This window comes from Pseudopodoces humilis, chromosome 1 (assembly GCF_049639895.1).
Source record: "Pseudopodoces humilis isolate 2021_Gansu_Grassland_sample_001 chromosome 1, ASM4963989v1, whole genome shotgun sequence".
In the NCBI taxonomy this organism is placed as follows: Eukaryota; Metazoa; Chordata; class Aves; order Passeriformes; family Paridae; genus Pseudopodoces; species Pseudopodoces humilis.
This window is the reverse complement of record NC_142200.1, coordinates 93,455,018-93,467,654: the sequence shown is the minus strand read 5'-3', so window position 1 is coordinate 93,467,654 and position 12,637 is coordinate 93,455,018. Positions and strand designations below refer to the sequence as shown.

The following is a 12,637-nucleotide window of genomic DNA, read 5'->3' as shown; positions in this document are numbered from 1 at the left end:
TGTTAATTATAAATGTCTTTTATAATAATAATGGTTTCTATACTATTAATAAAACCCTTGCAAAGAGTCATTGCAGTAAATGTAAGATTATTAGACTATTTCCAAACAATGCCAAAATGGTTAGCAAAATAGTTGTTTCATTAGATTCTGTTGATGATTGATTTCTCAAGGATCCTTTAAGTATTTTAATGAATCTCCATCTGCAGCCAGAAAGCTTTGTTAAAAGTCAGGCATCTTTTTGTATTTCAAATCCATATTGCCAGTTTAGAAATGTGCATGCGCACCAATTCCTCCGATGTGGAGAGCCACCTCTTTGAATGATTTAAGGCCAGTCCTGCAAATCTAATCCAGACAGCTCTCTTACAGATGTTGGACAGGGTTTTACTTCATTAAGGCTCAAAAAACTCATCCTCTGTTATCTCTTTTTTTTCTCAAGAAATTTCTCCTGGTTTGTCTTCCACTGTCTCACTGCAGGAAGAAACTACTGGGTAACTTTAACTCCTTCTGCAAGGTCTTGAATCTAAGTGATCTTCAGATGATCAAGGCACACACACAACACTTGGTCATCTACACATACCGATGGATATGGATATGGATATGGATATGGATATGGATATGGATATGGATATGGATATGGATATGGATATGGATATGGATATGGATATGGATATGGATATGGATATGTCTTCCTTCTATGAGTCTTCTAATAATGACAGAAAAATACAGAAGTAGGTAAAAATCAGTTTAAAAATGCAGTTCCCTCTCAAGTAAATGCAACAGCTTTCAGCTCCAGAGTGCTGAAAAGCCTGCAGTGTGTCAGGTCCAAATTCCGACTGTCTCAAAGTAAATATTAATAATTATGGGAGGTTCCTGATCACCATAGCTCATTATTCTTACAGTCATGAGAATAGGATTGGAATTTCTCAGCTGAACATTCCTACTATGAATAAAATGTGATGTCAGGCCTTTTCTACTTAAAAGAATATTTTTAATATTGTATTTCTTCCTCAATTTATTCAAACAATAAAGTAAAGTAGATTTTGTCACAGTAAAAATAATCTAGTTTCTTTCCTACTGTCAGAGTTGAAAGAAAAAATCCAAGATATTTTAGGTAAATTACATCCAAGAATTAGCCAATATAATGGGGTTTTTTTCAGTTAAAATTAAAAACATACCAAGAACCAATCCACAATGTACTGAAACACAAATAATTTGAATTCCAAAGTTTGTTAGTCTTTCAAGAAAACAACTAGCTGCTAAAATTAAGCAATTTCATCCTCCACTGCAAGCTTCTTCTCATCCTTCAGTCTAATTCTCCCATTGCTTGTTAGGAAACCCACAATGCTACCAGACATAACATTGTCAAAAAAGGATGAAGTCTATATCAGAAAATTCAACAGAGAAATGGTTGAAGACAAAATAGGAAAAAATCAGAACTATACTGTGTAATGCTTGACCTTCTTTCAAGAATGTAATTATCATGGAGCTAAAAATGTGCAAAAGAAGTAGGGAGGGAGGGAGGGAGGCAGGCAGGCAGGAAGGCAGGCAGGAAGGAAGGCAGGCAGGCAGGCAGGCAGGCAGGCAGGAAGGCAGGAAGGCAGGCAGGAAGGCAGGAAGGCAGGAAGGCAGGAAGGCAGGAAGGCAGGAAGGCAGGAAGGCAGGAAGGCAGGAAGGAAGGCAGGAAGGAAGGCAGGAAGGAAGGCAGGAAGGAAGGAAGGAAGGAAGGAAGGAAGGAAGGAAGGAAGGAAGGAAGGAAGGAAGGAAGGAAGGAAGGAAGGCAGGAAGTGGCAGAAGGAAGTGGCGGAAGGAAGGAAGTGGCGGAAGGAAGGAAGTGGCGGAAGTGGCGGAAGTGAAGTGGCGGAAGTGGGAACGGAAGGAAGTGGCGGAAGGAAGTGGCGGAAGGAAGTGGCGGAAGGAAGTGGCGGAAGGAAGGAAGTGGCGGAAGGAAGGAAGGAAGTGGCGGAAGGAAGTGGCGGAAGGAAGTGGCGGAAGGAAGTGGCGGAAGGAAGGAAGTGGCGGAAGGAAGTGGCGGAAGGAAGTGGCGGAAGGAAGGAAGGAAGGAAGGAAGGAAGGAAGGAAGGAAGGAAGGAAGGAAGGAAGGAAGGAAGGAAGGAAGTGGCGGAAGGAAGGAAGTGGCGGAAGGAAGGAAGTGGCGGAAGGAAGGAAGGAAGTGGCGGAAGGAAGTGGCGGAAGGAAGTGGCGGAAGGAAGTGGCGGAAGGAAGTGGCGGAAGGAAGGAAGTGGCGGAAGGAAGGAAGGAAGTGGCGGAAGGAAGTGGCGGAAGGAAGGAAGTGGCGGAAGGAAGGAAGTGGCGGAAGGAAGGAAGGAAGTGGCGGAAGGAAGGAAGGAAGTGGCGGAAGGAAGTGGCGGAAGGAAGGAAGTGGCGGAAGGAAGGAAGGAAGTGGCGGAAGGAAGTGGCGGAAGGAAGTGGCGGAAGGAAGGAAGGAAGTGGCGGAAGGAAGGAAGGAAGTGGCGGAAGGAAGGAAGGAAGTGGCGGAAGGAAGGAAGTGGCGGAAGGAAGGAAGTGGCGGAAGGAAGGAAGTGGCGGAAGGAAGGAAGGAAGGAAGGAAGGAAGGAAGGAAGGAAGTGGCGGAAGGAAGTGGCGGAAGGAAGTGGCGGAAGGAAGTGGCGGAAGGAAGTGGCGGAAGGAAGGAAGTGGCGGAAGGAAGGAAGTGGCGGAAGGAAGGAAGTGGCGGAAGGAAGGAAGTGGCGGAAGGAAGTGGCGGAAGGAAGGAAGGAAGGAAGGAAGGAAGGAAGGAAGGAAGGAAGGAAGGAAGGAAGGAAGGAAGGAAGGAAGGAAGGAAGGAAGGAAGGAAGGAAGGAAGGAAGGAAGTGGCGGAAGGAAGGAAGTGGCGGAAGGAAGTGGCGGAAGGAAGTGGCGGAAGGAAGTGGCGGAAGGAAGGAAGTGGCGGAAGGAAGGAAGTGGCGGAAGGAAGTGGCGGAAGGAAGTGGCGGAAGGAAGTGGCGGAAGGAAGTGGCGGAAGGAAGTGGCGGAAGGAAGGAAGTGGCGGAAGGAAGGAAGGAAGGAAGTGGCGGAAGGAAGTGGCGGAAGGAAGGAAGTGGCGGAAGGAAGGCAGGAAGGAAGGCAGGAAGGAAGGCAGGAAGGAAGGCAGGAAGGAAGGCAGGAAGGAAGGAAGGAAGGAAGGAAGGAAGGAAGTGGCGGAAGGAAGGAAGGAAGGAAGTGGCAGAAGGAAGTGGCGGAAGGAAGGAAGTGGCGGAAGGAAGGAAGTGGCGGAAGGAAGTGGCGGAAGGAAGTGGCGGAAGGAAGTGGCGGAAGGAAGTGGCGGAAGGAAGTGGCGGAAGGAAGTGGCGGAAGGAAGTGGCGGAAGGAAGTGGCGGAAGGAAGTGGCGGAAGGAAGTGGCGGAAGGAAGTGGCGGAAGGAAGTGGCGGAAGGAAGTGGCGGAAGGAAGTGGCGGAAGGAAGTGGCGGAAGGAAGTGGCGGAAGGAAGTGGCGGAAGGAAGTGGCGGAAGGAAGGAAGGAAGGAAGGAAGTGGCGGAAGGAAGGAAGGAAGGAAGGAAGGAAGGAAGGAAGGAAGGAAGGAAGGAAGGAAGGAAGGAAGGAAGGAAGGAAGGAAGGAAGGAAGGAAGGAAGGAAGGAAGGAAGGAAGGAAGGAAGGAAGGAAGGAAGGAAGGAAGGAAGGAAGGAAGGAAGGAAGGAAGGAAGGAAGGAAGGAAGGAAGGAAGGAAGGAAGGAAGGATCTGGAACATTTGCTGAAACCCAGGTTGTAAGTTTCAAAACTGAAAACCAAATAAGCAAGTATATTCTTGTAGCTAAATTCAGATATTGGATTAGGACTTCAGTTCAAAATCTCCTCCACAAGAGATTACATGTAGGAAATTATGATCTGATTTTCTAAAAATACCACTGTGCTTAAAGAAGCACCTGCACACATTCGCTGTGTGACTGCTACTAGAATTTTTTATTATACATATAAATTGTTTAAGTACTTCTTCAAATTTTGCCAGTGCTTGATTTGTGCATGATTGTATGCTGAGTGTACCTGTGTTAGAGCTTGGATGAGGAATGTGCTTTTGAACTGAATCCCCTGACTGCACCCTCACCAGGCATCTGCCTGCATCCTGGAGCACTCCCTGAACACATGGACAAGGCCTCTTTCAGATGAAACTAAGCTTTGAGATTTTCTCAAGGAGGGCACCTCATGCAGTCTAAATGCAAATAGGATTTCAGCCCATGGGACTGTGACCAAAGCAAAAGTCCATCAAATGTGTATAGCACAGACATGACATCCTCAGCACAAATTGTTTCCCTCCACAGATACTACTCCACACCACTTATTACCATATCTACATGTCTATTTCTGTAACAGGACTTAAAAGCCTAACGAAGGATTTTGGTTTAGGATGCAATAGCTTCAAAAGCCAGAGAGGATCTGAGAGAAAGGTGTTCCCCTGTCCCTCACTCCTGATAGGTTTACTTAGTTGCTACTCCCTGAGTATGACTAATACACCAAGTTCAAACTACCCAAAATACAGTGGAAGTTGTTTCTTTTTTCCAAAGCAGCAGAACTGATGTCTATTTCTACCCTAAAGAGTAGCAGGAGGTGAAAGTGAGTATTGGCCCAGATCCTTAACACTCACACTCGTATTTTGCCTTCTAGACACTAGTCTGTAGGCATCTTTTTAGCTGAATGTATTCTATTGTACAGACTATGGCTGAAGAATATTGTGAAGAAAGGGTAAAAAAGAAAAGAAAGAAAACCTAAGTGGAAAGAGCAGAATTTGGTTAGTGACAAAGGAGCTCAGGTTCTTATTTACTTTCTGGTCTGTTTTTGCATTTTACATAAGACTTTCACTGGATAAGTAATATGTCAAAAAGTGTCAGTGATTGCTCACTTTTCACTCTCTTTTACTTGCCTGTGAATGTATTTAGATTTAGATTATTTAGATTTCTGCAATAGCTGAAAAACTAAGACCAGTATAATATATTCCTGCAGGATTCAGTCAACTTTTCTGGGAGATGAAGGCTAGTTGTTTGAATTCCAGGTGAAGGAATAAAAATCTGCTGTCCCTCAGAGTACACTGGGTTTCCTGCACTGCCTTTAGTTCATGTCTAAATAGCAACATGTGATCAGAGCCAGAGCCACCAGCAACCTTTTAACCTTTCAAAATATTGAAGTAGCTCTTCCTCCTCACCTCCTAACACCCCCCCCCCTCCCCAAAATGGTGATGCTGGTAGTCTCTGAAACAAGTGGTCCAGGAAGGAACCTGAGCTTTCTTCTGAAATCTGCAACTTCATAGTGGATGGTACCTCTACTGCTGTGCTGAGGTCCATACCAGGAAGGAACCAGAGGACTAACAATCCTTACTCCTGCCCCTAGCACCAGCAAAACTTCCAATCTAATGCATCAGGAGCTCCAGGCTGAAAGCACAGCTGTTCTGCTGCAGCTTCTGGTAGACAGGTCTCCTGTTAGAACACCAAGAGTCCCATCCTGCCTGCAGCTGGATGGGAGGAGCTCTTTAAGATGTGCTACTCCCTTTAAGAAGCAAGACGGATGAACAGAGGCAGATGCAAGGCAGTTCAGCCAAGAGACATAGGACACCATAGACTGGAGCATGGAAGGAGCCTTGCCATAATAATACAGATTTCTTAGTGCTGAGTAATTTTGGGTTCAAGTGTCCACTTACTGTGGCCCTGGAATACCAGTCACCTTCCCTAAAGGCAGAATTCATCCTTTAGATCTTGGACCCCAGCACTGGATCTCCTGAGAACTGCTTTGTGATACTGCCGAAAGATACCAGGCCTAAAGCATGCCAGAACAAGAGAATAACTCTGTTAAATGGGTCTGTATCAAGTCTTTCCTGGCCTTCATGCCCTGCTCAAGCTGTGAAAGCCCTTCCCAGTTCAATTTCATTTACAAAATGGAAAACTACCACTCTCTCCCTATCCTCTGAAAGACACAGTTTCAGGAATCAAGGTCTTTAAACAGGCCAATGCAATCCAAATCATGAAGAGCTGGTAACCACTTCTGGCTTCATTTAACAGACAAGCCTTGAGAAGCTGAAGTATTTAGATCCCTGCACTGCTTGGGCATAAGAGACCATCCAGGAGAGAAATTCCACCTCTTCTTCCCCCTCTACATCTGATATATTCTTCAAAGAGATCACAAGCAAGTGGATGCTGTGTATTTAGAGCCTCCTGAATATGAGCGTGGCATGCAGAAATAGGAGGGAATGGGAGAATCAGAAACTTAGATATTCTCAGGGTCCCAGTTTAAACACAGCCTTTGTTTACAACACCACAGACTCTAAACCTGCATTTAAATTTCTGGATGAAAGGTTGTTTTGTGGCAGCTTTCTTTGAAAACATGTCACACTTAAAAGAGCTTCAAGTCATTCCCTCGTTAACTCAGCATACTTCCAATTTATTTTTCATCAACTGCTACATCCCTAAATATTTCCTTTTAATATACCATCTTAGAATTTACACAGTGAGCTTCCCCATGCTATATGGCTGAGAGGAAGTGCATACTGTGATGATTGCAGCTCATCCATGATGAAAAATATCTATCATTATATGCTGCCCCCCCAGTTCTCGTGCACAATTATAATAGCTACGCTTTGGTGCAATCAAAATGCTTTTTATAAAGAGCTTCCATATAATCAGGAAAGGAGAAAAAAAAGCGGACAACTGTATATAAACATTGCCAAGGACTTAGTCCTGTTAGAAACCACAAGGCCATTGAGGTGTGCCCTCTGCTCCTCTGAGCTCTTTGCCATTGAGGAGACCCCAGCAGATGTCAGAAAACACTCTGCACCTGAGTTATGAGCCCACAGACTGGTACATTCCTGGCAGCAGAGTAGGTTAAATCACATGTACCTATTTGGGACACAAGCTCTATCAAAGGCCAAAGTTACGAGTGCAAAAAGTAAAGTGGACAGTGAAACAATGAGAAAATTAATACAGTTAAGAATTAAAATTCAAAACATTTACAAGAGAAATTAATTATACTACAGGCAAAAGCATTATTGAAAGAAGACAGCAGAAGGAGGTACTCTGAAAACCATCAAACAGAGTGGAAAAAGGGGACCCTCTGCATGCCTGAGCCATATCCCACCAAATCTACATGATTCTAAAATGGCTATGCCTCAGCCAGCTAGGAGATGCTGCTCTTCTACTGCTTCCTTTTAGAAAACCATCTGTTTGATTACACACAGTCTCCACATTGGAGGAAATTGCAGGAATCACACTGTTTTCTCCTGCCTTACAAAACTGATATTTCAAATATAAACAGATTCCATTGAAAATGCAAAGGCTATTCTTTGCCAAGTTTTTACTAATCAAAAATAGTTCAACACGAATTTGCAAAATATCTTAGGAAACATGAATCTGCATTTTGTGGACAAAAAGTTTTTTAGGAAAAAAAAATATTATATGAAGCTCTAGTGTAAATCTCTAAATTAAAAAAAAAAATGTGGGGGAGGGTTTCAAATGGGACTGAAATAAAATTTGATGAACACATCCTTTTTCTCTCTCTCTTTCCTCGCCCACAGCATTTAAAGGCAGCAGGGCATTGTGACAACACAGACAGCTAATTGCAAGGAAATGGATGTCTGATGCCATTAACACTACCCACTTTCCTTGGACATTTAAAATAAAAACAAAACACGCCACTAGGCACACAGTTCTCTCCCTGGGGTGGAGATGAGAGAGCGCCTGAACTACATGTGATAGATGTTAAGTCAGATTGCTTAATGCACAACTGGAGGGAGCTCAGATACACCTAAATGAGGATAGTATTTGAACCTCTCTAAGACAAAACAGGATACTCACATCCTGCAGTGTAGATGTTCAGTCTTAATTTTAGAAAATAGCTATAAAACTTCACCATTTGAACCCAATGAAGTTGTCATTTAAGCACTCAAAGTAATTAAAAATAGTACGGTCTTTAAAGTAAAATGAATAATACCTACTGTACTCAAGCCATAAATAAGAAATTTGCTACATGTACAAATACAAGGAAATAGAAATAAGTAATTGTGAGAAAAAAAATAAAAGCTGTCTGCAAAAGTATGCTTTTGTTCTATACATGACAGTAGGAAACAGAATGCCAGATGATCACTAATTTAGCATTGGTAGCAGGGAAAATGATACAAAACCATTTCTTGTTTCATTGGATGTTCAAACGTAGGCATTACTCAAATGCAGAGTTACATGAAGAACAGGAAGAGAAAAAAACTGAAATGACTGAAGAAATTGCTTGGACTCAGGAATGCTATCTTCTATGCAATCATAAGTGATGGATTTAAACTACTTCAAAAATTCAATGAATATATTTGTTTTAAAAATACACCTGCAAGACATCGTCATGTTTCCATTTTGAACAGTTGTGTACTAAACCTCTAAAAATGTTTGGAAATAAAAATGGGTTAATTATAGTGGCGCTGTTAAGCACCATCAGAATTACTGAACTTACTTGAATAACTGCACTATTATTAACTTTGAACTTGAAATAATGTTTTTTTATAACTTACCCTCTTATTTTAAACACTTATTGTCACACAGTGAAATACGACTAACTAGATTTGACTGTATCGTTTTGAACCACTCATTTCCCCTCTAGTTAAGGAAAACATCTTCAAATCATCATGGCTAGAAGTCAGAATTTGAAATTATACTGTATAAACACAACAGATCATATTATTAATGAAAGATACTTTTGTTGGTAAACTGGTCTACCATTCACTACACTGCCTTCTTTGGAGGAAAAATGAGTAGCTACTATTTACAATTTGGGCTACAACCTGAAATTCACTGAAATCAGTGGGAGATTTTCCTATTAATTTTGGTAGCAGCGGGATTGGACCATTAATGTAATAAAATAGGTAGTGTAAAAAATTTCCAGCTCAAATCATTACTGAATTAGCAGCCTGCAATTAATTTGTACCATCTCAAGTTACTAGATAAAATTAAACACCTACAAATCTAGTTATGAAACATATATAAAGTAAAAATAGATAATAATTTGCTATTACGCATTACAATAATAATTAAAAGTCTGACCTAACTAGTTATTAAATTACTATTTGAATTATAAACAAATCTTAATAAGTGCCATTAATTTAACACTAGTGATTGCCTAGAAAAAGCAGATAATATTTTTATAGCCAAAGTTTTTTTCAGTTTAACTTATGTTGTGCCTTTTGTATCGTATCTCTGAAATGATCTCAGCAGTAAATTGCTTGTGCTTGTCTGCTGATTGTGATGTGAAGAGGCTGGTTGGGCCAGCAGCTGAAGGGCTCTATTTATACACCTGGCTGGTTAGATTGAATGGACCTGCAGGAAGAACCAGCCCCATCAGAGTTTCTTCAATGGTCTCCATCTTGACCTTGAATTTGACCTTTGTTATGGTCCACTTCCATCTCCATAAAAATGAGCTAAAGGCTAGATTGTCATCTATTTGCTCTTTTCTGTTTCCCTGGGTTTGATGATATATTCCTAGAGCTGCCTAAACCAGATTAATTATCACACTTTGTTGTGAATCATAGGAAAAAGAGTTTGCAGTGCACAAGTGAATAGGTGTATGCAATTCCTCACAATGCTGAATTGGCATTGTTATTCAAATCAGAAAATGCTGATTACTAGGGTAACATGGGGAAAGAGGTTCCCACCACAGAATGAAATGAAAGGTCAAACAGCTTAAAGGGATCAAACAAATAAAATATGCAAGATAAGCAATTTCTGTACTCTGATCTCAAACTGAAGCTCTTCCCTCCACATTCACACCCACTGTGAAAGTAGCACATACAATGAACAATCACTCCATGGGTTTAGATACAGCATATCGTCTTACCAGAAGTAACAATGAGAATTTCACTGATTACAGATGTTTTCCAGAATTTATCAAGGCAGGAACTTGATTTGTCAATGAGTGCTCCCTTTTGACTCTTTTGAAGGTAATTTAATAAAATGTGCACAGGTCCTAGTGCCTGTGTTTCAAGTAATTGTATTTTGCCTGTAAGAGAGGAAAATACATTTTTATTTAATTTATCTTTTAACCACTGGGTAGAGATTAAATAAACATATCATAAATTTCAAATTAATATTGTAAAGGAAATGTAACATATCATCCTTAGGTTTGAGTAGGTAATTTCTCATTTATGTAAGGCATAATTTGTTAGAATTGTAGTTTTTCCATGTGCAGACACTATAAACAGAATTGTACAGCCCTATACCTCTTCTTAGCTATACACTCCATTAAGTAACTAGTTTGTGTGCCAGGCTGTGTTTGGGCATTAATTGAGAGCTCATGAGTTTAATTTCCTGACTGAGATCACTCCATTCTGGTACTCCTTGATAGTGGTCTCGGGTCATTGGTGCTGGTGTTTAACTTACACCAAAGGCAGTTCTAACAACAGGTACCAAATACTGCAGAAATTTAGTTGGCTTTTTTTTTACTTTTTTTTTCTTTTTTTTTTCCATTTGTATGGGTCATTAGAATGTTTCAGATTTTAATCTCACCATTACAAATTTTCAGATTACAGTTTTGCTAATGCTCTCACAGTGTATTAGGGCTAGGTACACAGTTTGACTGCAATAAATATTACAGAAATTATTTGCAGACCTTTCTTTTAAAATCCTTACCATAAATCTGATTTCTTTTCTCAAGAAAAATCTGCTGTAGTTTATTGAGGTACTTTTAGCTACTCACTGATTTGAGCATGTTAGAAAAGCAAATTGCAGAACTATCTGCATGAATAACTGCTGTAACAGATGGAAGTGTTGATATAGAAAATATCTTATAACTACCCAGTAATGTGCAAGGGAAAGGATTACCCATTACCTCAGACCGTCCACAGCCACTGCCCCAAGAAGTCAAGGTGCCTTGGTTTGTTCATTGCTTCTGTGTGGCTACCAAAGGATGGCATTCTCATATAGTTTCTGAGAGGGATCAATGTGTAATGAGAGGAAAAGGAACAAAGGCCAAGGATGACAAGTAAAACAGAATTCTGTTTGGCCTTAGCAACTGATTTTTAATCACCAAAACTATTCAATTACTCATTAGTACTTCAAAAAAGTATTTAGTTAGAGACTCCTGGGTCAAATTTGGATTGACTCAGCAGAAAGTATAATATTCTCCATTTTTATTCTGCCTTCTATAAATACAGAAGGAGTTAAACAATGGTGGCATTGTGGTAGAATGGCTTACTTGTCATTTGTTGTCAAGGAAAAGGTGCCCATTGCTGACTTCTGTACTCCTTGCCATTAGATAAATAGATACACAAACTTCTGGCTTTTCGGACCTTGCAATCCTTTATCCCCAAGAGAAAACCATTAATCTTTTGCATCAGAACATACATCAAAAACTAGAAGCAAGATACCCATGATTCCTTGTATTCTATTCCCTTGGGCTCTCTGTGCAAAGAGAGAGAGATTGATTTTTACTTTTTTAGGGTGGATTTGCTCTTAAATTAGCCCTCTTATTTTTTTTTTTTTATTATTATTTTTTTTTGCAGCATTTCATTCTATAAAATCACAGTAATGGATAAAAAACAGAAACAACAACGCTAACTAGATGAAACATGGATATTACACACACGCGTGTGTGCGCACACGTTTAGGATTTTGAGAGGAATTCCCAGCAAGTGAAACTTTTTTGAGTCAGAAAGCTACAGGGTTTTAATATTATGACAGCACTACCAAATGCCCTGTAACTGTGATACCCCTGCAGCTCACTCCATCCTCTGGGAAGCGAAATCCTGCCTTGCAGCAGCAGGAGTGGATACGGTCCCAGGTGCCCGAAGGGGAAGGCGCGTGGCCAAGGGCTGCAGCCTTGGGGTGAGCTGGGGGCACACGGGGCACACGGATCCACACACGCTGCCTTCCCATTAGCTGCTGGCCGGGCTCCAAGAAAAGCAAGGCTGGCTCAGCACAAGGCACAGGAGGATGACTATTCACACGTGTTTACAGAAACAGCTGCGAGGGGAAAGCACGAGTTTACAGCAGCGTCAAATACACGTGGTGGCTGTCAGACCCCAATGCCATGGTTCTGCCGGCAAAAGGAAAGGAGGATGGGGCAAAATCAAGTTCTTAATAAAAAAGAATATCCATGACATACATCAGAAAAGTTTAAGCTTGTATTTTTTTGCACTTTTTTTCCTCTCAATTCCAGACATGAAATATGTGAATGAGAAAAGAAATATGATCTCTGACCTCTACCCCATCTCTGCACTTCTGAACCAACTTTCAGCTGTGTAAAAGAAAGCAAGCAAGAAATAAAATGATACCACAAATCAACACAGTTTTGAGACTGGAAGACAGAGTATGTTCACAAATTACTCTCTTTCTATTTGAATAAGTTTATTTCTGCATGTGTTCCCCAGATGTTTTATTGTAAATCTGATATTGCTGACTGTGCTAGCCAAGAATTATCATGAAACTGTGGAGATTTTTTTTTTTTTTTTTTTTTTTTTTTTGTGGATTGTGCAATAAATCTGTATTTTTTTTCTTTTCTGCTTTTAAGATCGTCTTTAATTTGGGGGCATGACTCCTTTATATCGGTGATTTCACTGCACTTTACTGCCTGGGTACTTGTAATAGCTGCTATTACTAAAACACAGTCTTTTCTCAGAAGAACTACAGAATTTAAGGTTATTTAGTACAGTCTTTAAACACATT

At 41.0% G+C, this 12,637-nt stretch overlaps 1 long non-coding RNA gene across 1 annotated transcript in view; it reads right to left on the bottom strand.

Annotated features, from left to right (window-relative positions):
* Window positions 1–11,773, bottom strand: part of LOC148185170 (uncharacterized) — a 13,286-nt gene extending 1,513 nt beyond the window's left edge. Inside the window, exons 1-4 of the long non-coding RNA XR_015774163.1 lie at window positions 11,660–11,773; window positions 11,169–11,271; window positions 10,803–10,900; window positions 9,813–9,974 (exon numbers count right to left, since the gene is read on the bottom strand). This is a non-coding gene — a long non-coding RNA (uncharacterized LOC148185170). The remainder of the gene's footprint in view (window positions 1–9,812; window positions 9,975–10,802; window positions 10,901–11,168; window positions 11,272–11,659) is intronic.
* Between the last annotated feature and the right edge of the window lie 864 nt (window positions 11,774–12,637).